The sequence below is a fragment of the Medicago sativa genome, chromosome 4 (genome assembly GCF_051527215.1).
Source record: "Medicago sativa cultivar Bolivia chromosome 4, Bolivia_mono, whole genome shotgun sequence".
NCBI lineage: Eukaryota > Viridiplantae > Streptophyta > Magnoliopsida > Fabales > Fabaceae > Medicago > Medicago sativa.
The window spans coordinates 35569369-35595935 of record NC_140752.1 but is presented as its reverse complement, the minus strand read 5'-3'; the positions used below and the strand labels follow the sequence as shown (position 1 = coordinate 35595935).

At 38.2% G+C, this 26567-nt stretch overlaps 1 long non-coding RNA gene across 1 annotated transcript; it reads right to left on the bottom strand.

Moving 5' to 3' along the window:
• Positions 1 to 19120: 19120 nt before the first annotated feature.
• LOC146929037 (uncharacterized) lies at positions 19121 to 21998 on the bottom strand. The gene is made up of 2 exons (XR_015005940.1): positions 21314 to 21998; positions 19121 to 19383 (listed from the first exon to the last, which is right to left on the bottom strand). It is a non-coding gene; the product is annotated as an uncharacterized LOC146929037 (long non-coding RNA).
• Between the last annotated feature and the right edge of the window lie 4569 nt (positions 21999 to 26567).

Sequence of the window (26567 nt, the reverse complement as noted above, 5' to 3'; positions counted from 1 at the left end):
ACAAAACAGAGTAGTGGAGAAGGTGGTTGTACAGTTCGTACAAAGTACAATGTCAACGCTTTCGTCCAAAATTGCAAGCACATGTCTTCAAACACCTTTGAAATGACCGTTGCAAAATTCCACTGATCTTTTGTTGTCCTTTGATGAATTTCGATCCATGACACAACTCTTGAATTCTTGAATTTCTCAAATTCAGTTGATCTTCAGCTTCTGGTGAAATGGCTTCTGATGAGGCAGCTTCTGATAACGCAGCTTCTGATGATGCAACTTCTGATAACGCAACTTCTGGACCTCTTGTCTTCAGGAGCACTATTCTTCAGGAGCACTTTACTAACTTCAGGAGCGGCTTTACTTCAGGAGCGCTTATTCTCTTCAGGAGCAGATTGCCTTCAGGAGCGTTTAAGCTTCAATTTTGTTGATCCTTTTTGCTCTTTATTTTCTCATTCAGACCAATAAATGTTGTAACTTTTTAATTATGGTCCTGTACACTTGAACAAATATTAGCTAGTCCAATTTACAATTTTTAATACCTTGTTATCATTAAAACTCTTTAAGGTTCATTGTTAAACACATTTTGTTCCAACAAACGTCATGGCCAAATGTAAGCCTATAGGGTGTAGTATTCGTCGATTCTTTGGGAGAAGTTCGACATGCCCACAAAGCTTCACCAAGAAATTCATGCCAATTTTGGGGTTTGCCCTTGGCTTTCCTCTTGACTATGGAAATAATATTTTTGTTTGATGCCTCAACCTGACCATTGGCTTGAGCATAATATGGTGTAGAAGTTAATAACTTAAAACCTGTATTTCAGCAAACTTTACCATCTTTCGACCAGTAAACACAGATCCTTGATCTGTGGTGATAGTTTCTGGTATGCCAAATCTGTAAATAATATATTTCTGGATGAAACTTATCACTTCATCCTGTGTAACTTCCTTTAGTGGGATTGCCTCTATCCATTTGGTAAAGTAATCTATTCCAACTAAGACATATTTATGGCATTTCGATGACTTAGGCTTTATTTCCCCAATCACATCTAAAGCCCAGCCTCTAAATGGCCAAGGTTTAATTATCGAATGTAGTTCGGTGGCTGGCACACGTTGGATTCCAGCATGCTCTTGGCACCCTTGGCAACCCTTGGCAAATTCCATGCAATCCCTTAGCATGGTTGGCCAATATACCCCTTGTCGAAACAAAAGCCATTTCATCTTATGGCCTGCTTGATGCGTACCACATGCTCCACTGTGAGTATTGGAAACAGCTAAATATGCCTCAGTTTCTCCAAGACATTTAAGTAAAACTCCCTCTGGAGTCTTTTTGAACAAATCATTCCCCACAATTACGTAGCTCAAGGCTTTATATTTTATTTTTCGATAAGTTGTACCATCAGGATTTTCCAGATAATTAACAATGGGCTTTCGCCAATCGTTATCAGATAAATTGTTAACAACCAAAATTTCAATCAGGTTTGTACCTTTTATTTGTCTATGAGATGTCTCCATGCCCCCAAGTTTTAGTGTTGACAATTTTTTGGGGAGAGATTCTTTCGAACTACGTTTATTCCTGATCTCGATTGGCTCCTGCTCTTGATCTTTCGAAACGTTATACCTAGAAGCTGCTTGAGCAAGGTCATTTGCTTCTTGGTTCTCCATTCGGGGAATATGTTTTATTTCGACATGCACAAAACGTTTGAGTAACCCATTCGCTATGGTGAGGTATAAAATTAAACCTTCCTTGACGCATTTGTATTCTTTGGTCAATTGTCTCAACACTAATTCTGAATCTCCATTTATTTTGATACTTTCTGCCCCCCGTTCGAGTAAGATCTCCAAATCGGTAATCAAGGCCTCATATTCAGCCTCATTATTTGAACAAAATTGATTTATTCGAAATTTGTACTTAATTATAGTGTTATCTGGCGAAACAATCACCATCTCGATCCCGATGCCATTTTTATGACTGGACCCATCGAAATACAACTTCCAGCACTGGTTCTCGATGCCCCCAGGCAACGGTTTGAAGGTGAGAAAAACACAAGAAGGGGGGTTGAATTGTGTTTTTAAAAAATTCTTCGTTTCTAAAAAAAAAACTGAACACACTGATCAGAAGCTAAGTGAAACAGCTTCTGAAGTGATAATCAGAATATGAACACAGAGAAATAAAATAGAGAGAGAAGAAGAACGACACAAAGCAATTATACTGGTTCCTTCCACAATCCGGAAGTAGTCCAGTCCCCCTTGCACTTCCAAGGAGATTTCACTATAATGTAATATCTGATTACAATTGCTCAAGCACACGTGCAAGAGACTTCCTTTGCTCAAGCACACTTTGCAAGAGTCTTCCTATGCTCAAGAACACAATCAAGAGACTTCCCTGCTCAAGCACAACTGCAAGAGACTTCTAACTAAACAAAATTACACAGAAAATTGTTTAAGGTTGAACACTTGATATACAATCAGAGGTGCTCACAATACAAATCAGATACAGACTCAATAACTTAAGAATTTCTAAGATGAAACTTTGAGACACAGAAATTCTAAGTGAATGCAGAACAATTTCAGCAGAGGTTTGGCACTTGTAAAAATGTTGAGAGTCTTTCGTTCAGCATTACCAAAACTCTAAGTCTTCACTCCTTTATATAGAGGTGTGAAAGAGATGTTGTGAAATTGCCAGCACATCAAAAAGAGTCGTTGTTGAAGCTTGATATTTCACCAATGATCTTTTGCCTGATTTGGTTGTTGTCTATGAAAAACCAATTTGAAATCCATTCCCATTGTGAAGGAACATCTTGTTTTATCTTGGTTTTCGGGTGTCAAACATTGATTACGTTTGAACCTTTTAACCGGTGATATCTTATTTTTTCTTGGGAAGGGAAAAAGTAAGCAAAACCCTTGAGAATCGAGGTCCGGGAGTTGTTTTCGCTACGGGAAGGTGTTAGGCACCCATAACAACTATAGTATCCTATAGGAACTGTCTTTATTTTCTACGCGTGCGCTTTATTTTTAAATGCTATTTGAAAAGTGTTATTTACACCTAAGGGTTTACTAAGTGAAGAATTGGAGGGAGAAGAAGGTTTGATTTTTTTGTTTTATTTGAATTGAAGGAATATTGGTTCCTTGCCTACGTACCCTTTTAAGGGATCAAATCCACTGTAGTTCTCTTCCAAAAAATGTTTTTGTTTTTGTTGGTTGATTTTAAGTTTGAAAATGGAATTTTGAAGAATGAGAGAGAGAGGCCTCAAGGGCATAAGATTGTGAAATTGTGAGGTTGAATTAGTTATTTTGCAAAAGAAAGTCAAAGTATGATTTATTTTTGTTGAAATTTGATTAAGAAAAGAAAAGGAAAATACAATGGGATTTTGATCCCAAGGTTTATTTAGAAAGTAATTTGAGTGATATTGTTCATATTTTTGGAAAAGAGGGTTTTTTCTAAGTTTCAAAGTTCCTAGGCATACATCTAAAGCATTCAATCCCTAAACATACATCTAAGGCATGCATACCCTAATCATACATCTAAAGTATCTATGTGATGTGTGTGCATGTGTCGGTGCTTGTGTCGGTGTACATCATTAGAGTCCATTGTCCTTTACACATGCCCTAGTTTACATTCTATGGTCTTGCAAGAATTTGAATGGCATGAAAGTAATATTACAAGTCCCTAATTCTTTACATACTAAACTTTTGCAAGAAAAATAATATTGCAAGAAAACTAGGCTTAGAATATGAGATGAGAGGAGCTTATGGGATGCATGAAACATGAAATGAAATGGTTAGTAGAACATGACAATATCAAGAAATAAAAGCAAGTAAAAATTACTATAAAAAAAGCAAAGACGTTACCACAAAAACATAGCAAAAATGATGCAAAATATGGCTAAGATCATACCACAAAATGCAAGGTCCACACGACTCACAATCCTCACATTTTAGCACATTTTTAAAGACATGAACTCAAATTTCAAAATGGGGATCAAAGGGATGTGAGAGACCATGCATTTTTAATAGTGAATTTAAGCATATCTTTCATTATTTATTCACAAACAAAACTTGCAAGGCAAGTAACTAAGCACAAGGCACACACCTATAGCAAAAACACATTCAAACAGCAACAAAACATTCACAAATCATGTATCATGAATCAAAACCATCCATCAAGGATTTGAATTGAAATCAAACAATTTTTATAGGTTTTCTTTGCATAAAGTTTCACAATTAAAGCAAGAAAACACCATACTATTTTTTTTATCAATTTTTCAACACAACAAATATCATAAAAGGATCACAAAAAAATAAAGAAACATGTATGAATTTTTAGAGAATTTTTTAAGGGTTTTCAATCAAGCAGGGGTGCAGTGAGCAAGAAATTAAATAAAACGTACAGAAAAGGGGGGTGTAAACAGCATACTAGAAAAAAAGAAAGCATTTGGGTTGCAAGATGGGACCAAGGAAAGTTGGACCGGTTCAGGAACGGGTCGGTTCAACCGAACCGGTCCAACAAGGGTAGCATAACACCAGCAGCGTAGCTGCTCTTTCTTTCTTCTTTCATTCATTCCCTTTTTCCCAAAACGTATTCATGCTTAAAACTCCCACAATACATAGATCCAAACATTCAAATTCAACGTTTTTGAAGACAAATTCTTGAACGAAAATCACACCAAAGAAAGGATTAGCATGGTACCTCTTACACAAATTGGAGAATGCTTCTTGTTTGCTTCTTCTCACTACTCAATTGATGAAGGAGTCTTCCAAGGAGCCATACGTGTTCCAACAATGTTCTGGTAAGCAGCTGATGGCAAATTCCTCTTCTTCATTCGTTAATCCCATAGTGAGCTTCGCAAAATTCTGCATCGCATCAACCACTCCTTTGTAGCATTCGACTTGTTCGTCGAGTTTGGCGTATGAGAAGATGAAGAAGATGCTTAGAAGGAGTCTTTCCACACTTGAGAATCGAAGGTAGATGAAACGGTTGTGAATTGATTGAAGATTGGTGATGATGATTGTTGAAGGTGAAGGTTAGTTTATGGAGGTTGAAGATGAAGTTTGGTGGTGATTGAAGGTTGTTGTGGTGGTTGAAGATGAAGTTTGATGGTGGTTGAAGGTTGTTGTGGTGGTTGAAGATGAAGATGGAGGTGGTTAGAGTTTGTTAGGGTGGTGATGGAGGTGGTTGGAGAAGTTTGTTAGGGTGGTGATGGAGGTGGATGCGGTTAGAGAGAGAAGAGGGAAAGGGAAAAGAAAAAAAATGATTTTTGTGATTTTTGTGTAAAAAAAGATTAGTGAGAAAAAATGATTAATTCCATGACTTTGACCAATGGGACCTATTATATAGGTGATGTGGGAATGATGGACCAATGAAACAATGCCATGTGTACTTGAATTTAACAAACCTTGACTTTGACTCTAACAAACTTGAAAAAGGATTAAAATGCAAATAACAAAAGTACAAGGACCAAAATGAAAATTAAAACTGAAATTGAATTGAAAGAGTAAATTGAAAATTAACGTAAAGCGAGACGATTAACAGCAACAAAGCAGATTAAAATGAATCAGAAATTTTATGTGAAATGACCAAAACGCCCCCTAGGGACTAAAACGACTCAAAATGACTTCGATGCGATTTTAAAATGGTTTTTTGACAGGGAATTAAAGCAAGGATTTATACAAGCAATTTAAAAGACTCAGATACAAATTTTAGAGACTAAACAGAGTTTTAACACTGGAAATGACGAAAATGCCCCTAGGGGCTAAACTGACTCAAAACGACTCAGATGCAATATTTTGAAATGGATTTTGACATGACATTAAGCAAAAACTCATTCAAACCGATTGAAATGACCCATGGACAATTTCTCAAGGATTGAAAGAAATTTTAACATGGGAAATGACTAAAATGCCCCTAGGGGCTAAATTGACTCAAAATGACTTTAATGCGATTTTTGCAATGGATTTTGACATAGAATTGAAATGAGGACTTATACAAACCAATTGAAAAGACTCAAACAAATTTCAAGGATTAAAATGAGTTGAATACAGGAAATGACTAAAATACCCTTTTTTCATGAATTTTGCAAATAATATTGAAATAAAATGCAAAGAAACATGCAATTGATCAGGGACAAATTCAAATGACTTGGAATGCAAGAAAGATATTTTTGGATGACTTGAAATGCAAGAAAACATAGACAAATACACAGTTGAAAAGATTTTCAGACATAGACAGTAGAAATATGCAAATACAGCAGAGTAAAATATCAGAGTAAACAGTAACAAATAGGCAATCTTTCAAAGGTACAAAGACACATATCAGAGATAGAAAACATCTTGAGAAAATATTTTTAGGTCCAAAATTAGGGTATAACACATCTTTGCAGGCATAGCTGTTATTCTGGAGCTGTTTTCTTGTCCTGTAGCGTGGACACAAAACAGAGTAGTGGAGAAGGTGGTTGTACAGTTCGTACAAACTACAATGTCAACGCTTTTTGAAGATAAGGTTCCAAAGCCTTCAAATCTTCACCAAAATGACCGTTGCAACCATCCACTAGTCCTCTGCGGTGTTTTCGAATCCAATAAACAACTTTTGAAGTGTTGATTCTTGAATCTTCAGCTTGTGGTGATAATCAGCTTCTGATGAAGTCACTTCTGAACTATCCTCTTCGGATGACTATCCGCTTCTGAAGGCTATTCGCTTCTGTTGACTTTCAGCTTCTGATGACCTTCAGCTTCTGATGACGTCATCATTCTTCAGGAGCACTTTTGCGTTCAGATGCACTTTCATATTCAGATGCACTTCTTTTCAGATGCTTTCAAGCTTCCTTTTCTTGATTCCTTAGCTCTCTTTTTGTTCTTCAGAACCTTTATATGATGTAAATTTTTAACTATGATCCTGTACACTTGAACAAATATTAGCTAGTCCAATTTACAATTTTTAATACTTTGTTATCATCAAAACTCTTTAAGGTTCATTGTTAAACACATTTTGTTCCAACAATCTCCCCCTTTTTGATGATGACAAACAATAGTATTTAAAAATTGATCAATTGTTGTTAATCTAATTAACAAGTTGACTTTGGGGTTCTGAGGTTTGTAAGCTCAGAGTCAGAGGTTTGTAAGCTCTAACTCCCCCTGAGTCTGATAGCCTTTAAGGTGAGGTTTGTAAGCTCCCCCTAAGTTCTATCCAGGTTAATTAAATTCATTGAGCGCGCAAAAAAAAAAATATCAAAGCTTTAAACAATAATTAATTGAGAAATAGATTAGAGATAAGAAGAATGGTTCAATTAATTTTATTTGAAATTTGATACTCCTTCTTTCGTTCATAGCTTATACCTTTCAGCTAAAAATGATAGAAGTTTTTCAAAATAATTTTCAAATATCATTAATGGGGCTCAGAGCCTTTAAATACTATCACATATACTCCCCCCTTTTGTCATTAGCAAAAAGCAAACAAGCAATAAAGACAAAAAGATTTGAGAAAAACTCAAACATGAAGAGAGTATAACTATAATCAGAACCTATAATCTTATCAAAAATATAATCAGAGCATGAATAAAGAGTAATTCAGAGCAATGTATATGTATATGAGCAGAATATCAAGCATGATGAATCAGAACCAACTAAGCAAGTTACTAATCATTCAGAAACAGTAAGAAATTCAATTTCAGAAGCAGGAACTGACACAACTAAAACAAACAACCAACTAAAAATTAAACACTAGGGTGTGAAACTAAGGTTTGGTTTGTTGTTGTTTCATCGTCTTCTCCATTTGTTCTGCTTGCTTCTTCACCAGTTCTTCAAGAGCTTGTTGCCTCTGAAGAAGAGCAATTTCCCTTGCTTTAGCTTCCTCCTGTTGCTTTGCCATTTTCTGCCTTAGTAGCTTGAACATCCTGGCTTCTCTTGTCATATAATCTCCCTCTGAGTAGAATGGCTCATTTGTCAGAAGCAGCCTTGAACCTCTAACTCTCTTGGCTAACTTCAGATCCTTTAAAAATCTCCTAACAGTAGCAGTCTTGATTCTGATACATTTTCTACTTACAGATGCTATCAGATCAGTAGCTCTCTTCTGCAAGGATTCCCATTGTTCCTCATAGGCTGATGGCAGATCAATCATCCTTCTGTTTTGTACCAGATCTTGCATCTCTGAAAGGATCTTAAGTAGCTCAGAGTCAATGTACTCAGATTCCAGTATGTTTAGGGGTGGTTGTTCAAGGATTTGTAGGTCTGAGGATTGGTCAGATTCACTAAGAAAAAGATCTTGAACAGGGTTAGATTCTGGAATGGTGAGTTGCTCAGATTGGGTTGAAGAGGATGGTTGGTCAGGGTTAATTTGTGCGGTTGAGGTTGAAGCTTGGAGATTGACTTGATGGTTGTCAATATCCATTGGGGTAGGTTGAGGTGAAGCTTGCTCTGGTTGTGGGTTAGGTTGGGGTGATGTTTGCTCTGTTTGAATGTTGGGTTGGGGGTCACTATTGGCTTTGGGTGATTGTTGATGTTGGGGTGATGGAGTCTTGTGTGGTTCTGGTGTTTGTTGTTGGGGGCTTTCTGAAACAATCTTCTCAGAAGCAACTGCTTCAGAAGTTGTTTCAGAGGCTTTTTCTGAGTTAGACTCAACATTTTCTGGTACAATCATGTTGAGGGGTTGAATGTTAAGAGGTTGAGGGTGATGACAGAGAATACTATCAATGACATGGTCTCTTTTCTCAGCCATTTCTTCTAACTTCTGATTAATTATATGACCAACTGGTTCATAAGTGCTTGACTGAGAGGGCTTCTTGCTGGTCTTGGTTGATGTTGAATGGCTTTTTACTGGTTTTCGAAAAAGAAGTCCTATGGGTATATCATCATCAGAATCTGAAGATGATGAGGATGAGGAATCTGACGATACATTGACTACTACTTCTGGCTTAGCATCTGAACCCTTCTGAACACCTTCAGAACCGTTTGCACCCAGCAATAAGTTCTTAGCTTCTGAAATCACAGTTTCTTGTAATTCTGATGCAATTTTCAAAACTTCTTCAGCAGCTTTAACGTCACCAGATGCTGCATCAGTAGCTTCTACTTCCTTGAAAATATGAGGAAATTTCTTGATCCTCCTTATTACAGGCTTCCTCTTCTTCTTTGGTATTGTAGGTTGATCAAGAGCAATACCAACATTCAGGACTAGACTTGAATCCATGTCTTCAGCTACTTCTTCAATTGATGGCATTGCAGAACCACCAATTTTAAGCTTATCAGAAGTAACTTTTGCCTTCTTTGCAGATTTTTCAACTTCCAAGTATTCTTCTGCAGTCATCTTCCTCTTTGACTTTCTGCCTCTGGCATGTTGCAGTACACCACCATACATCTCTTCAGGTACATCCTCCAACCTGATGACCTTGTTGGTTGCCTCATAGTGATCCTTGATGTAGTACATCTGCACATCAAGAGGATCCTTCTTGCAGATAGGTGGAAAGTCTCTCATAAGATCAGACCTGACATTGGATTCACTCAAATCAGTTTGAAGCTTGGTGACATTACTGATCAGCTTCATATTCTTGAGGGTTTGAGCATTTATGAACTTCCCAGTCTTAGTGTCAAGCAGCTCATCTGTGAAGGCTTCAACACTGCTTAGTCTGTCCAAAACACCTCCTTGATAGAATATTTCCAATAAGAGCCTTCCGTAGGGTACCCATGGTTTATCCTGCAATTGACTTTTCTTCAGATTATCAATCAACCACTTGAACATGTATTTGGGCACATTCACCTTTTCCTTTTTGATGAAGTGCTGAAGAAGGACTTTCTGAGCCAAATTAGGTTTATCATTTCCACCACAGGGAAGCAAATTCTCATTCTGAATCTTCAGAAGCAACTTCTTGTCCATGTCCAATTCAGAATATTTTCCTTCCTTCGTGGAATTGTATATAACCATATTTGCTTTTTCCTTCTAAACACGTTCATCAGATGGGCTTGAAAGATCAACTTCGGAATATTTCCCAGAAGCTTCTTCACCGAGTACAGCTTCTATCTGCCATTCTGCAATTCTCACTGGAATACCATAAATACTTGACCTGATTTCAACGCACGTAAATGGCTCAAGACCCATCTCTTCTCCAGTCTTCCCTTCCAGTTCTGGCTAAAGCAAAACCATTTGACTTTCTTCAGCTATAGACGCAGCTTTGTCATATACCTTAGCTCTCACCCAGAAGTGCCTAACCATGGCTTTGTATGTTGGTCCATTCAACATTTTGAAGTATGGTATAAGACCTTGTTCTTCGTAGTAACTTCTGATCCAACACTCATGAAAGGCTAGTGATTCAAAATCCACCGGATTTTCTATCTGAACCTGTAGTTCCCATTCTTCTAGTTTCATGCTTCTTCCTCTGTAGTCATAGTCAGGGGCCTTTTGTGCAGTAGATTATGAGGGATTCTGATGCGAGCTTGATGATGCCATTTGATGATGATGAAGATGATACTTTTGGGTTTCTAGGGTTGAGAGAATTGCGCTTACTTCGCAAGAACAAGTTTGAAAGCAAAGTGTTTGTTGTGAAGTGAGTAGTGTGTGAATTGACAGTGTGTTAAGAGTAAAAACGATTGCAATTCAAAAGAGACAAACAAACATAACATTAATGACATTGGGGGCGCGTGAAAGTACTTTTCAAAGCTATTAAATCATCATTGCCCTTTTAAGTTATACACCAATACAGACAGGCCACGTCAGGAATTCTCAGAGTAACTACCAAGTTAGTGGGCCAGTGTTACTACAAAAAGTAACTTCCAGCGTTTCCACTAACTCTACTATTCAGATGCATAAAATCCAGTTTCTGAACTTCAGATGCTGACGTCATCATCAGAAGCGTATTTTCCTCAGAACCTCAACAAAGAGCTTCTGATGGACCACAACTTCTGAACTGACTTCAGAACCTAAAATCCTATTCAGGAGCAAGCAAGCTTTAATCAGACACGTAGTGCATGTTCAAATTATTCTTTATAAAATCAAACCTTTCAACAGTTAAAGGCTTAGTAAATATATCAGCCCATTGATTCTCAGTATCAATGAATTGTATATCTAAAATTCCTTTTTGAACATAGTCTTTGATAAAATGGTGTTTGATTTCAATATGCTTAGCTCTTGAATGCAAAATTGGATTTTTAAACAAACAAATAGCAGCAGTATTATCACAATAAATGGGAATATTGTTAGCAATTATCTGATAGTCTTCCAACTGATGTTTCATCCAAAGTAGTTGTGTACAACAACTTGCAGCTGAAATGTATTCTGCCTCTGCTGTAGACATAGCAATAGTTGTTTGTCTTTTGCTAGCCCAGGATATAAGATTGTCACCCATAAATTGACAATTGCCACTGGTTGACTTTCTTTCAATCCTATCACCAGCATAATCAGCATCACAGAATCCAATTAGCTTATAATCTAAGGATTTCCTATAAAGGAGTCCAAGATTAGTTGTTCCCTTCAAATACCTGAAGATTCTCTAGGATCTGATTGGAATCTTGCACACAAGCATACACTGAATAAAATATCTGGCCTAGATGCAGTGAGGTATAACAAAGAACCAATCATACCTCTATACAGCTTCTGATCTACTTTAGCTCCTTCATCTTCTTTGCTTAAGGTGCACGTAGGGTGCATTGGAGTGTTCATCACTTTACAATCTTCAAGCTTGAACTTCTTCAGAAGCTCCTTTGTATACTTTGATTGATGAACATAAACTCCATCTTTGCATTGATTGATTTGAATGCCAAGGAAGAACTTCAGCTCTCCCATCATGCTCATTTCAAATTCATCCTGCATTAACTTAGATAATTCCTTGCAAAGAGATGCATTAGTAGAACCAAATATTATATCATCAACATATATCTGCACAACAAGAATATCTTTCCCAAGGGTCCTTCTGAAGAGTGTAATGTTAACCTGTCCTCTTTTAAAATCATTTTTGATTAAGAAATTACTAAGTCTATCATACCAAGCTCTGGGAGCTTGTTTTAAGCCATATAGTGATTTCTTCAGTTTAAAAACATAGTCAGGATACTTAATATCCTCAAATCCAGGTGGTTGTTTGACATACACTTCTTCTTCAATGACTCCATTAAGAAAAGCACTCTTGACATCCATCTGATATAATATTATGCCGTGATTAACTGCGTAGGAAAGAAGTAACCTGATTGCTTCCAATCTTGCAACTGGAGCAAATGTTTCAGTATAATCAATGCCTTCTTGTTGACTGTACCCTTGTGCAACAAGTCTTGCTTTGTTTCTTGTTACTTCTCCTTACTCATTCAACTTGTTTCTGAATACCCATTTTGTTCCAATAATGTTCTTGTGCTGAGGTTTGGGTACCAGATCCCATACATCATTTCTTTGAAATTGATTCAACTCTTCTTGCATAGCTAAGATCCATCCATCATCTGAAAGTGCTTCATCAACTGTTGTAGGTTCAATCATTGAGATCAGTCCAATCATTGATTCTTCTTGTCTGAAGTATGATCTTGTTCTTCTTGGACTATCTTTGTTTCCAATGATTAGCTCCTCAGGATGTGAAGACTTGTGCTTGAATGTGTTTCTGGGAGGATCTGCTTGATGTGAGCCATCTTGTGCTTCATCAGAAGCAACTTCATCTTGCGCTTCTGTTGTGGGTTCAACTTCTGGACTGTCTTCAGATTCAGCTATCTGATCAGGTTCCGGAGTATCTTCAGGAACCTGTATCTCTGCAACACTTTCACCTTGCTTTGAAGGTTTATCTTCAAGCTCTTTGTCATCAAATCTGACGTGCATAGATTCTTCAACACAAAGTGTTTCTGAATTATACACTCTGTATGCCTTTGACCTTTCAGAGTAACCTAAGAAGATTCCTCTTTGGGCTTTGGCATCAAATTTCTTTAGGTAGAGCTTGTTATTTAAAATGTAACATGTACATCCAAATTGATGAAAGTAAGAGATATTGGGTTTTCTTCCTTTAAAGAGTTCATATGCTGTTTTCTCCAAAATAGGTCTGATATAGATCCTATTCTGGACATAACATGCTGTATTCACTGCTTTTGCCCAAAAATGTTTTGCCAAATTGTTTTCATGGATCATGGTTCTGCCCATTTCTCGTAAAGTTATATTCTTTCTCTCTACAACCCCATTTTGTTGTGGAGTTCTAGGAGAAGAGAATTCATGGAGAATTCCATTTTTTCACAAAAAGCTTCAAATGGCTCGTTTTCAAATTCTCCACCATGATCACTTCTGATTTTCAAAATCTTTGACTCTTTTTCAGTTTGAATCATTGTGCAGAAGTTACTGAATACATCACAAGCAACATCTTTACTCTTTAGGAATTTCACCCAAGTCCATCTGCTGTAATCATCAACAATGACTAATCCATATTTACTTCCATATAAGGATGCAGTACTTACTGGTCCAAATAAATCAATGTGAAGTAGTTCTAAGGGTCTGGAGGTTGAAACAATGTCTTTGGTTTTAAAAGATGATTTCACAATTTTCCCTCTCTGACATGCACCACAGAGTGCATCTGAATGATAGTCAATGTCTGGTAGCCCTTTGACAAGTTGTAACTTACTAAGCTTAGAGATTAATCTCCAGTTAGCATGTCCCAACCTTCTGTGCCACATCCATTTTTTATCATTCACTGATAGAAGGCAAATCACCTTCTGATCAGCCAGTTCAGAAAAATTGATTTTGTAAACATTATCAACTCTCTTTCCCTTGAATACAATGGATTTGTCTTCCTTGTTGATTACAGTACAGTTGGTTTTCTCAAAAAGTACATCATAACCATTATCACAAAATTGACTAATGCTCAAAAGGTTATGTTCAAGACCATCTACCAACCATACATTATAAATTGAGGTAGAGGAATTACCAATAGTTCCTGTACCTACGATTTTGCCAGACTGGTTGCCTCCGAATTTCACATTTCCTCCCTCTTTCATTGTTAGGCTGAGGAACATGGACTTCTCTCCTGTCATGTGTCTTAAGTAACCGCTGTCTAGGTACCATGATCTTTGCTTTGGTGCTGCTCTTAGACATACCTGCATCATTGACATTTTAAGATTTAGGTACCCATTGTCCTATGGGTCCTGAAAGGTTAGTACTTGAGGCTTTACTCTTCACTTCCTGTACTTTGTGTTGTGAGTTGGGTTGCTTCTGATTAACCATCACCTTAGGTTTTGGTACTTCAGAAGCAGTGACTGTCTTCTTCTGAAACTTAGACTTCAGAACCTCAGATTTTTGTTTCACCAGACTCTGAGGAACAGGTTCTGATCTTTTCAAGATCCTGATCTTTGAAGTCTTGGAATCAGATTTGATCATAGCCTTTGGCTTAGAGTTCTTTGGCTTTGAAGTAATCTTACCCTTAGAGCTAGAAGCTTCAGGTTCTGATTGAATACCAGTTTCCAACTCAGCACCTTCAGGTACAAAGAAGGTTTTCAATCCTTCCTTGATGCATTCACAACATGCTTTTAGATTGATTTCATTCGGTTTCCCTCCTGAAAATCCAATCCATTTGCCACTGTTTCTGTAAATGCTATAAATCATTGAAGCCACTATGCTTCTGTCAATGCCAGATATAATGAAATCTTCAAGAGCAATTTCATGGTTGCTTAAAGGTTTTTCATTACACTTTTCTTGCAGCTTCTGACATAAGAACCTGAGCTGATCTTCATAAGTTTTACACATGAAGTCAAAGCCCCTAAGTCCTTGTTCAGAAGCTTTCAGATCCAATAGAGTTGATTTTTGCTGTTTTACCAAATCAGCATATTTTTCTTTTAAAACCTTCAACTCATTGGTTCTTAATTCAAAATGTGTAAGAAGTTCTTTAAGTGACTCAACAAGTTCATCTCTGGGAATCTTAGAATATACCTCATTTTCATCTTCAGAATCTGATTCTGATCCAGCTTCTGAACTTGCTGTAGCAACTAACCCAACAGCTACCTTTGCATCTTCATCAGCTTCCTCTTTATCAGATCCAGATTCACTTCCTAAATCATCCCAGGTTGCCATTAAACTTTGCTTAATCTGCTTCTTGAATTTGCTTGGTTTGAATGTTGACTTCTTTGATTTGTCCTTTGACTTTTCCTTCTGAAGATCAGGGCATTCAGCAATGAAGTGTCCAGGCTTCTTACAGTTGAAGCATCCCTTCTGATCTTCTTTCCTTGAGCTTCTGGAGTTGCTTCTTCTGGCTAGAAACTTTCTGTTCTTCTTGGCCAAATACTGTAGTCTGTTGGAGAGCATGGCCATTTCAGCAGCATCTGGTTCAGAATCTGAACTTGATTGTTCTTCCTCTTCAGATTCAACCACTTTGAGAGCTTTTGATGACTTGCCTTTGGATGGAAGAGCTATTGATTTACTTTTCTTAGTAGACGCATGTTCATTAAGACTTAACTCATGAACTTTGAGAGAACTGAAAAGATCTTCGACACTTAAAGTGTTTAAATCTTTAGCTTCCTCAATGGCATTCACCTTTGGTCTCCATCTAGCAGGCAAGCTTCTGAGTATCTTGCTCACATGGTCAGAAGCAACATAACTCTTCTTTAGAATCTGTAGTCCAGATACTAAGGTTTGAAACCTTGAGTACATCTCCTCAATAGTTTCATCATCCTTCATCTTGAATAACTCATACTGATGTACAAGCATGAGAGCCTTAGCTACTTTGACCTTCTTGCTGCCTTCATAGTTTCATTAGAGAGAAGCAAACATAGCTTTAGCAGTGGATTTGTCACTCATCTTCATGTACTCTGCTTTAGGAATAGCAGTGACAAGAGCTCCTCTGATAATATGATGCTTCTTGTAGAGTTTCTTCAACTCAGGAGTATGTTTCTTTCTATCCACAACAGCTCCTTCTTCATCAAGAACCAAGTCACCAACTCCTTCTTCTAGTATATCCCATAGTTCTTCGTCTAAGCTCATGATATAACTATAGAAGTTGGTTTTCCACCAAGAAAATTCTTCAGCATCTCCATTGAACTTTGGAACTTTTCCAACACTGGATTTCTTACTGTCACTATAATCATGTGAAACATTTTTATAGCTAGTTTGACCAGGAGTAGAAGATTCACCAGACATGTTTTTCTCAGATCTTTTGCTGTTGCACGGTTAAGTGTTGAACAACAGACCAAGGCTCTAGATACCAATTGAAGGTGAGAAAAACACAAGAAGGGGGGTTGAATTGTGTTTTTAAAAAATTCTTCATTTCTAAAAAAAAACTGAACACACTGATCAGAAGCTAAGTGAAACAGCTTCTAAAGTGATAATCAGAATATGAACGCAGCGGAATAAAACAGAGAGAGAAGAAGAACGACACAAAACAATTATACAGGTTCCTTCCACAATCCGGAAGTAGTCCAGTCCCCCTTGCACTTCGAAGGAGATTTCACTATAATGTAATATCTGATTACAATTGCTCAAGCACACCTGCAAGAGACTTCCTTTGCTCAAGCACACTTTGCAAGAGTCTTCCTATGCTCAAGAACACAATCAAGAGACTTCCCTGCTCAAGCACAACTGCAAGAGACTTCTAACTAAACAAAATTACACAGAAAATTGTTTAAGGTTGAACACTTGATATACAATCAGAGGTGCTCACAATACAAATCAGATACAGACTCAATAACTTAAGAATTTCTAAGATGAAACTTTGAGACACATAAATTCTAAGTGAATGCAGAACAATTTCAACAGAGGTTTGGCACTTGTAAAAATGTTGAGAGTCTTTTGTTCAGCATTACCAAAACTCTAAGTCTTCACTCCTTTATATAGGGGTGTGAAAGAGACGTTGTGAAATTGCCAGCACATCAAAAAGAGTCGTTGTTGAAGCTTGATCTTTCACCAATGATCTTTTGCCTGATTTGGTTGTTGTCTATGAAGAACCAATTTGAAATCCATTCCCATTGTGAAGGAACATCTTTGCAGGCATATCTGTTATTCTGGAGCTGTTTTCTTGTCCTGTAGCGTGGACACAAAACAGAGTAGTGGAGAAGGTGGTTGTATAGTTCGTACAAACTACAATGTCAACGCTTTTTGAAGATAAGGTTCCAAATCCTTCAAATCTTCACCAAAATGACCGTTACAACCATCCACTAGTCCTCTGCAGTGTTTTTGAATCCAATAAACAACTTTTGAAGTGTTGATTCTTGAATCTTCAGCTTGTGGTGATAATCAGCTTCTGATGAGCTTCAGCTTCTGATGAAGTCACTTCTGAACTATCCGATTCGGATGACTATCCGCTTCTGAAGGCTATTCGCTTCTGTTGACTTTTAGCTTCTGATGACCTTCAGCTTCTGATGACGACATCATTCTTCAGGAGCACTTTTGCGTTCAGATGCACTTTCATATTCAGATGCACTTCTTTTCAGATGCTTTCAAGCTTCCTTTTCTTGATTCCTTAGCTCTCTTTTTGTTCTTCAGAACCTTTATATGATGTAAATTTTTAACTATGGTCCTGTACACTTGAACAAATATTAGCTAGTCCAATTTACAATTTTTAATACTTTGTTATCATCAAAACTCTTTAAGGTTCATTGTTAAACACATTTTGTTCCAACACGGTTCTTCCACCGAATGATCAGCGATAAAATCAGCCACAATTAGGCCTTTAACGGATTTCAAAGATTGTTATGTCAATGAATATTATGTAAGCGCTAAAGCCCATTTTCCCACTCTGCTATGCAAAATAGGTTTTGTCAACATAAGTTTAATTATATCGAAATGAAAATAAACACAAACATCAAAAAGCTTTATATAATGTTTAAGTTTTGTACATGAAAAATACAGACAAAGACATAATTTTTCACTGGGGTGATATCTTGTTTCAGCATCATTCAATACCCTACTAAGATAATAAATGGCTCTTTCTACGCCATTTTCATCCTCTTGTGATAACATACTTCCAATAGTACTTTTAGATGTTGCTATATACAATTTCATCTTTCTATCTTTTAAAAGAGGTGACAAAATAGGAGGGTTCATCAAATAAGTCTTGATCTCATCGAAAGCCTTCTGGTGCTTTGGTTCCCATTTGAACACATCTTCTTTCTTCAGGCAAAGCAGTGACACAAATGCTTGTGTTCTGCCACTTAGGTTTGATATAAACCTTTTGAGAAAGTTGATTTTCCCTAACAAAGACTGCAACTCTTTCTTGGTTGAAGGGGCTTTAGTCTCCATTATTGCTTTTGTTTTGTTATGATTAATTTTAATTCCCTTCTTGTGGACAACAAAACCTAGAAAATCACCTGCACAAACACCAAATGCACATTTTAATGGATTCATTTTTAATCCATATTGCCTCATTCTTTCGAATGACCGACGTAAATGGTCTAAATGCTTCTGATGATGATTTTACTACAATATCATCGATGTAAACCTGCATGAAATCTTCGATGAAGTCATGAAACATCGAATTCATTGCTCTTTGGTATGTAGCACCATCATTTTTTAAACCAAATGACATCACCAGCCATTCGTAACAACCGAGTGCCCCCGGGCATCGAAATGTTGTTTTAGAGATATCCTCTTCAGCAATAAAAAATTGATTGTAGCTTGAATAACCATCAAGCATACTCAGATACTCGAAGCCTGCTGCTGAGTCTACTAGCATTTCTGCCACAAGCATGGGATACTCATCTTTAGGAGTAGCGAGATTTAAATCTCTAAAATCAATACAGACTCTTATAGTCCCATTTTTCTTTTTAACAGGAACTACATTTGCTAGCCAATCTACATACCTGACCGGTCTGATGAAACCGCATTTCAAGAGTCTTTCGATCTCTTCTTTAATCTTTGACAAGATCTGTGGCGCAAACCTTCTAGGAATCTGCTTCACTGGTTTCTTATCTGACTGAATCGGCAACCTCAATTCTACTACCTTTCGATTTAAACTGGGCATTTCATTGTAATCCCAGGCGAAACAATCTTTGTATTCCTTTAGGAGCACTACAATTCGATCTTTGAATTCCTTGGGAATTTTGGCGCTAACATATGTTGGCCTCTTGACGGAGCCATCTCCCAAATCTACTTCTTCGAGAGGATCCTGTGTAACACCCTATTTCTATTAAGCGGTAAAACGCGCGAATACATCAGAAATATTCTAGAAATAGATGCTACGTCTCAAAACAAACCCAACAATATCGTGCATATATATAATATCTCAACGATCACAGCGGAATTCAAATCATAAACTTCAACATATACATGCCATGGTCAATAAATCCTCAAATGAAAATACTTCAAATCCGACAAGTGGACAATAGCAACAACATAGCAACAGAATCCAAAACAACAAATAGACGCTAAGCCTAATCAGAGCCTAGATACTACGACACTGACACGACAACGGAGAAAGCTCCCGTCGTCCAAACATCCAACAAGCAAACTCACCAAGCGTCTAGTCCTGCACAACGTCTACCCATCCATACAGACAGGTAGGCGGTCGAAACCACTGGGGGTAAGTATTACATTAATCATAATCAAACTATAATAAACAGATGTATAATTGTAAAAGAGTTCACAAGTATTTGCATGCATGTTCAACATCAATCATTCAATCATACAAGCAATACAAGTATACACTTACCACCCATCATTAACAATCTCAAAAACAATCATCTGACAATTCAATTTATGCAATGCGCCTAGACTTGACACATATATGCATGTGGTACCAAATCAACAACAATGGATGCAACAAAAACATCCAAGTAAGAGTACACCTCCTCTTACTATGTAAAAGTACACCTCCTTTTACATTTCAACAACAACAACAACATGATATGATGCATGGACATATAGCAATGACTCGATAATGCACAACTCCAACATAACAACTATCAAAACAATGTAAAAGTACACCTCCTTTTACATTTCAACAACTCAACAACATTGCATTATCAAGAATCATGCCCATACATTCAACAATCATAGCTCACATAAGGTTCATCCACATTCATCATCATCAATTTACAATTCGTTTCCATTTACATCACATAAATCAAGTAAAATGGAATAACACAACAATTTATGATAAGCATCATTCTCAACCTTCCACAATCATTCAAACACAATTATTTAATCATATGTGACCATTCACAAAAGATTCATAAGACTTTAGTCCTTCAAGATTCATTTCTACTAAGTTCGTCTCCAAAAGTCACCTTTTAAAAATAATAGAATTTATGAACCAAAACCAACTCTACAAGCTCAATTGCCTATGCCATGTATTCTCACAAGTCGCTTATAGGTGCAGTAGAGGATACATAAGCATTTCATCGGCCAAAAACAACGAATTCATAAAAATCACAAAGTTCGTCTCACTTTTCCACTTTTTACAAAATTTTCCATTTTCAAAGCAAAACAAGTTAGATCCCTCACATCATAGTTTAAATACTACTAAACACCTTAATTGAACTCATAAAATATAAGTTTCGAAGATTGGAAACAATCCATAAGGTTTGGGTCGACTTAGAAATAGTTATGCGGAATTTTCGTAAAATTTCACCAAGACCACCTTGGAGTATTTTCATCATAACTCAAAAACCAAGAATTATTTTCAAGTCAACCCAAAGCCATTGGAAAGCTAACAAAATTCTCTACAACTTTCGTGTTTACACCGAAAACCAATTCAAAACAGAAACTTGCGAAAAAGACGCAAGAATGCGAAACAGGGAGTTCTGTCCTGTGCAACTCGCAACTGCGAGTAACTTTACTCGCAACTGCGAGTAGCTCCCAAGAAGCCACTCCTGCTCGCATCCAACTCGCAGCTGCGAGTGCAGTGCGAGTTGTGACAGTAGTTTCGGGAAAAAGAGCCATTTTCACCCCAAAACCCCAATTTTGACTCCCCAATGCCCAAATTTGATTCCAAAGTTTGTTTAAACATTTCTAAACATGAAAAAAACACACAAAATCATATACAACTTGCCCCAAAACATTCTCTTAACCAAAATCATCATTTGACCCATTTTCATGAAAACTTCAAATAAACAACACAAGTTCAAAATTATGAATACCCAAGGTTCAATTCTTCAACAGCATCATCTCACAACATCAACAGCAACTAAACATCATGGATTTACCACCAATTCAACAACTACAACATAATTCATCAACTATTTCACTCAAGAACATGTTGTATGTATATAAACCCATTTTGTCATGCAAATTCAACAACAACAACACAATTATCATTCAATTCACATACCCAAACATTGCATCACAACATAAGCACGAATTTCACCATTAATTTCACAAATAATCAATTATTCAAATAAGCACTTATGTAAGAAGTTAGGGTAGAAGCTACAACTAGGTGATTATGAGTAAAGACTAACCCCCTTACCTCTAACACCAAGAATCCTTAATTCAAGCTTCAATTTAGCTCCTAGATGGTGAATCTCCCTCTTGCCTCTAACCCTTGTTCTTGCTCTTCTCTCTAGTTTCTATCTCTTCTCCTCTCCAATGAAATGAAATGAAATGAAAATGTTGTAACCCTATCTCTTCTCACCAACATTAGTTTATAAAGGCTCACTTAATGGGCTTATCTCACAACCTTAATGGGCCTAACCCATTTCTAATTCAACCTCAAAAATGTTACTACTCACTTACCGGTAAAATACAACACTAACGGTCACTTAACGGTAATTAAAATAATTACTACACCCTCTCTAGTAACTAGGTAAAATAATAACTTCCACTAAACACTAAAAAAAAAAAAAACTTTCTGCAAAATTACAAAATTGCCACTGCCCTCAAAATGACCAAAATGCCCCTAAGTCCAAAATGACTAAAATACCCTTCTACACCGAATTCTACGAATCCCGACCAAAAATACACACAGAGGCAAATAATCACATAAGAGCACTTATAACACACATAAATAAATAATAAAATAAAACTAGCGAAAATCGAGCTGTTACAACTCTCCCCCACTAAAAAGAATTTTCGCCCTCGAAAATTACCTGAAGGAAACAACTCTGGGTACGCAACCCTCATCCTACTCTCCGATTCCCAAGTGGCACTCTCACCGGTTGGTCCAACCCAAATCACTTTAACCAAAACGATCTCCTTTCCACGCAGACGCTTCACTTCACGATCCTCAATCCTAACTGGCCAAGTCTCAACAGTCAAATTATCCCTTACTTCCAAATCATCCACTTGAATCACGTGAGACGCATCATACACATACTTCCTCAACTGAGACACATGAAACACATCATGAAGATTCGACAAAGATGGCGGTAACGCAATCCGATACGCTACAACCCCAACCTTCTCAACAATCTCAAAAGGTCCAACAAAACGAGGAGTCAACTTCCGACACTTCAAAGCACGTCCAACACCAGTTACAGGATTCACTCTCAAAAACACATGATCTCCAACCTGAAACTCAAGGTCTTTCCTCCTCTTATCATGATAACTCTTCTGCCTACTCTGAGACGCTCTCATCTTCTCTTGAATCATCTTAACCTTCTTGGTCGTCTCTTGCACAACTTCCGGACCTAACAAGGCACTTTCTCCTAACTCATACCAACACAAAGGAGTTCTACACCTCCGACCATACAAAGCCTCAAATGGTGCCATTCCGATACTAGAATGAAAACTGTTGTTGTAAGTGAACTCAATCAACGGTAAACATTCAATCCAACTGACACCTTGCTCCAACACACAAGCTCTCAACAAATCTTCCAAACTCTGAATAGTCCTCTCCGTCTGACCATCAGTTTGGGGATGATACGCAGAACTCAACCTCAACTTAGTTCCCAAAGCATCTTGCAAACTCTCCCAAAACTTAGAAGTAAACCTCGGATCCCGATCCGACACAATACTAGAAGGAACACCGTGCAATCTAACAATCTGCTCAATGTAGACCTCAGCCAACTTAGCCACAGACATACCAGTCTTAATAGGAATAAAATGTGCCGACTTCGTCAACCGATCAACAATCACCCAAATAGAGTCAAAACCCTTAACAGTCTTCGGCAACGCTCCAACAAAGTCCATTGATATACTATCCCACTTCCACTCTGGCACAAACAATGGTTGCATCAAACCTGACGGCTTCTGATGTTCAATCTTAGACTTCTGACACACCAAACAAGCATACACAAACTCTGCGATCTCTTTCTTCATTCCAGGCCACCAAAACAACCTCTTCAGATCCTGATACATCTTAGTCGCTCCTGGATGAATACTCAAACTACTTCTGTGACCTTCTTCCAAAATCTGCCTCTTAAGCTCAAGAACTCTCGGTACACAAACACGATCACGAAACATCAAAACACCGTTCTCACCCAATCTGAAGTCCCCACCTTTACCTTGATTAACCAACACTACACGATCTACAAGTTCCAAATCTTCCTTCTGACCGTCCTTAATCTCTTCCAAAATATTACTTGTCAACTTCAACATTCCCAACCTCACACCATCCGGCGTTAACTCACTAACCAAACTCAAGTCTCGAAACTGCTCAATCAACTCCAACTCTTTTACCATCAAAGCAGACATATGCAACGACTTCCTACTCAAAGCATCAGCAACAACATTGGCCTTTCCAGGATGATAGCTCAACTGGAAATCAAAATCCTTAAGATACTCCAACCATCTCCTCTGCCTCATATTCAACTCCTTCTGGTCAAACAAATACTTCAAACTCTCATGATCACTGAACACTTCAAACTTAGAACCATATAGATAATGCCTCCAAATTTTCAACACATACACAACAGCCGCCAATTCCAAATCATGAGTCGGATAATTCTTCTCATGCACTTTCAACTGCCTTGAAGCATAAGCCACCACCTGACGATTCTGCATAAGCACACCACCAAGACCCATCTTAGAAGCATCACAATACACAACAAAAGATTCCTTCGGATTCGGCAAAATCAACACTGGAGCTGAAGTTAACCTCTTCTTCAACTCTTGGAAACTCTTCTCACACTTAGCGTCCCAAACATAAGCTTGTCCTTTCCGAGTCAACTGCGTCAATGGCAACGCCAACTTAGAGAATCCTTCAATGAACCTCCGATAATAACCTGCCAATCCAAGAAAGCTTCTAACTTCAAAAACAGACTTAGGTGATTCCCATTGCAACACTGCATCAACCTTCGACGGATCCACCGCAATGCCACCTTTAGAAATCACATGACCAAGGAAACTCACTTCCCGCAACCAAAACTCACACTTTGACAACTTAGCAAACAACTTATTCTCCTTCAAAACTCCCAACACCATCCTCAAATGCTCGGCATGCTCTTCTTCGGACTTAGAATACACCAAAATGTCATCTATAAACACCACCACAAAACGGTCCAGAAAAGGATGAAATATTCTATTCATATATTCCATGAAGACACCTGGCGCATTAGATACTCCAAATGGCATCACAGAATACTCATAGTGCCCATACCTCGTTCTGAACGCAGTTTTGGATATATCTTCCGCCTTCACTCTAATCTGATGATATCCTGATCTCAAATCAATCTTGCTAAACACCTCCACACCAACCAACTGATCCATCAAATCATCAATCCTCGGAAGCGAATACCGATTCTTGATTGTCACCTTGTTCAACTGCCGATAATCCACACACAACCTCATGCTTCCATCTTTCTTCTTAACCAACAACACAGGAGCTCCCCACGGCGAAACACTTGGCCTGATAAACTGTTTCTCCAACAACTCTTCCAACTGCTTCTTCAACTCTCCCAACTCTGATGCAGACATCCGATACGGCGCAATCAAAATAGGACTCGTTTCAGGCACCAAATCAATTGCAAACTCAACTTCCCTCTCCGGCGGTAACTCGGTAATGTCGTCCGGAAAAACTTCTGGAAACTCTTGCACTACCGGCAAATCACCAACTCCTTTCTCACTACTCTCCTTCAAGGAAGCAAACATCATGAATACACAAGCTTCACCATCCAAAGACTTCTTCACTTGCTCCGCGGTCAAGAACCTTCTACCTTCCTCAGCTACCGACTTAGAAAACGTTACACTCTTGGTCAAACAATTAATGTTAACACCAAAAGTCAACATCCAATCCATACCAAAAATAACGTCCATATGCTTCAACGGAAGACACACAAGATCCAACTCAAAATCAACATTGCCAAAACTAATAGGACACTTAGCACACACTAAAGAAGTAGTCACCGATCCACTAGCTGGGGTATCGATAACCATCCCACGAGGCAACGGAGTCACAACCAAACCCAACCGCTCAACACAACTAACCGCGATAAAAGAATGAGTAGCACCAGTATCAATAATTGCAATCAAAGGAGTACTATTGATAAAACACATACCTCGGATGAGATTATCCGGATGCTCCACCTCTTCCGCATTCAATGCAAACACCTTGCCCGCAGCCTTCTTCGGTTTGGTACACTTGGTGCTGATATGCCCCTTCTCACCACAATTGTAGCAAGTGATCTCCTTCTTCACCGCATTCAATGCAAACTCCTTGTGACCCGCCTTTCCACACTTGTAACAACTATCACCCTTCTTGCAATCATTAGCAAAATGACCCAAAGTGCCACACTTGAAGCACCTCACCTCAGCAACATTCACCTTAGAACCTCCACCACCTTCTCTCTTCTTGCCTTTGTCTTTGTTATACGGCTTCCCAAATCCATGCCCCTTTCCTTTCTTCTCATTCTGAGCCTTGTAGTGATTAACCTTAGCTCTTCCAGCATCATCAAACATGCGACACTTATGCACCAAAGTGTCAAAATCACGGATCTCCTGAACACACATATACTGGTAGATGTCGGGCCTCAAGCCGCTCTCGAACTTCACACACTTGGAAACCATAGCATCCTCCGCATTGATGTACGGACAAAACCTCGAAAGTTCCTCAAACTTTGCCGCATACTCAGCCACTGAACGGTTCTCTTGCTTCAAGTTCAAGAATTCTACTTCCTTCTTAGTCCTCAAATCCTCAGGAAAGTACTTCCTCAAAAACTCAGTCTTGAACCTAGCCCAAGTCACCGCTCCACCAGCCTCAAGCCTCCCCTTAGCATTGGTCCACCAATACTCAGCTTCTTCTGCAAGCATATGAGTAGCCATCCTGACCTTCTGGTCCTCACTAGTCACCATAGCACGAAAGATCCTCTCCATGGCTTGCATCCATGTCTGAGCTCCATCCGGGTCATACCTACCCTTGAACGTCGGCGGACTGTTTCGCAAGAAACGATCAAGCCTTCGCTCCGCAGCCTCTCCAGGATCACGATGACCAACCGCCGCCCGCTCGTTAGCCTGAGCCAACACCTGAGCCATCGAGGCCAAAGCCTGCGCAATCACTCCATCATCTCTACCACCAGCCATCTTACTTCTACCCAAAACCAACCAACAGATAAGAACAACAGCACAACAACACAAGAGCAAGTACCGAAGGTAACTCATTACCATTCGCATACTAACAGGGCAATTCAACAAACACTAATCTACTAGTCTAGACAAGACTGACCACGGCTCTGATACCAACTTGTAACACCCTATTTCTATTAAGCGGTAAAACGCGCGAATACATCAGTAATATTCTAGAAATAGATGCTACGTCTCAAAACAAACCCAACAATATCGTGCATATA